Genomic DNA, 2,357 nt, shown 5'->3' with positions numbered 1-2,357 from the left:
CCTTCCACACTCCCTCATGGAAGCCTGTCTTCCCCTCCTAAACTCCATCTCTCTCTGTTCCCTTCCACTCAGTGTGGAAGCTGCCTTCCTCTCCCGGATTCCATCTGTCTGGATTCTCTCACTCAGTGTGAGCGTTAGCTGCTTCTTTCTCTCTCCTTCTCCTTTTTTTCGCTCTACCTAAATAAATCACTTTCTACAAACACTTTTGAGTCCAGCATTTACTGTGCACTGTGCCTTGGTCTCCTCTCCCATTCTTGGGGAGTGAATAGACCAAGAACCTGAAGAAATGTCCTCTCAGGGAAACTGAGGGCTCCCCTGAACCCCAACATAACAATTCTACAAATGGATGCATTCTGAAAACATTATGAATCTAGGCACAAAAAGGCCGTTATATGATTCTAATGATATGAAATGTCCAGAATAGGAAAATCTACAAGGAACATAATATAAATAGTGTTTGCCAGGGGCTGCAGGCAGGCGGGAGGCAGCAGGGGATTAGAGATGGTTTGCTCATGGGTACGGGGGTTCTTTTTGGGGTGATGAAATGTTCTGAAATTAGATAATGATGATGATTGTACAACTCTGTGAATAAACTGGAAACTACTGAAGTGTACACTTTTAAAGGGTGAATTTTATGGTAAATTTTTATACCTCAATTTAAAAAATGAAAAATTTAAACCATATAGTACATGTGATACATGTAATAACAGAAATATATCCAAACTATAGAGGTATTACACAAGGTGAATGATAACTCTATAGGGAGAAAAATATCAGATAAAATGAGAAGAGAAGGTCACACCTGAACCAGTTTTTGAATAATCAATTATCAAGCAGAAGAAGTGTTTCAGGTATGGAACTATACGTACAAACAAAAACCCATAAATAATTAATTTGGAATTGTTGAGATATAATCTATATGACAAAGAATTACAGGAGATAGCCTAGACAGATGGGTAGTGTTAGGGAGCCTGATCTTCATTTTGTAAACAATGAGAAGCTATTAAAGACTGTTAAGGAAAGGAGAGAAGAAAAAAGGTGGGTATTAGAAAGGTAATTTTAGGTGCAACGTGGAGGATAATTTTTAGGATGACAAAAGTGCAAGTAGAAAGGCAGATGAAGACACTATTTAAATAATCTAAATGAGAGGTCATGAGTACCTAAAATGAGGTTATTACAAGGATGAAGCAGAATAATTAAGGTCTGGAGTTATTGTGGGCATGCATTGGGCAAGATTGAATAGCTCATTATCGTTTCTCTCTCTAAAGCCAAAAATGACTCCAGGTTTAGGTATGATGGCTTGGACTGACAATGAAATTTACCACTTAGCTTTTTGAAGAACCAACAAACTGCAGAGTCTGCACCAAAGGACATAATTTTTAAAAGCCATTCCCTCAAGAGAAAAGGAACCCTGGAGCTGGTATTTTCCCTTGAGTTGATGATTTGCTATTTTAGAGCTTGGGTTTAGTCCCCTTATATTTGCCATAATTATTGATGTTGTCAGACTGACGTATACCATCTCAGAATTTGTTTTTATTTATCCCTATTTGCAACTGGTTTTTCTGTTTCTCCTTTTCTGCCTCCTTTTAAAAAATGTTAATAAAATATTTTAATAAATGTAGCAGGGTTTAAGGTAATCATTCTTTGAACAAAGGAGAGTGGTTTGCTTTTTAATCTACTAGTTTACATTCAAAATCATTTTTAAAAAAATTGTTATCTTACCATAAATGATACGAAACACTAATTTGGCCAGGTTTTTTATTTTCCCATTCAACATATCTTTGTATTATCTTCCCCGACCCATACATATTTTTAAATTGTATAAAATTTTTGATAGCTCGAGAAAAAGCAATTGACTATGTAAACTAAAATATTCACTTTTTCAGAAAAAGAGATTTTACTGAGTCACCGGGCCGGTTAACAGTGTGACCTGCAAATACATAAAGATTCACCAAGAGGCTAAAAGCTCATTTAAATATCAAAAACAGCTTTAGAATGTAGCAAAGAAGAGGATGAGTGAAATGCTTGTTTTAATACATCGCAAACTTGAGGTCAGCTCATCCTGGCTACTGACCTTCTACATGTATAACCACTTCAGGTGCTACCATCCTCCTAACATGATGCCACCTGATGATGAGTTAAGCTGTCTGCTGAGGACCTTGGGCATAGGAAGAAGTCAGTCCACCTGCAGCCCTCACACCCCTCTGGCCACTGTGTCCCAACCCCTGCTCATCAATCTCTGATATGCTCATCACCCTGCAGCCAGCGTAGGCTTTTTACCTTCTTTTAAACGAATTGAGTTCTGTGGGGTTCTTAAAAATAATTTTATTTTGCTTCCTCTAGCTATGCCTGTAAGA

Source organism: Saimiri boliviensis, chromosome 6 (assembly GCF_048565385.1).
Source record: "Saimiri boliviensis isolate mSaiBol1 chromosome 6, mSaiBol1.pri, whole genome shotgun sequence".
Lineage (NCBI taxonomy): Eukaryota > Metazoa > Chordata > Mammalia > Primates > Cebidae > Saimiri > Saimiri boliviensis.
This window is presented reverse-complemented; position numbering follows the sequence as displayed.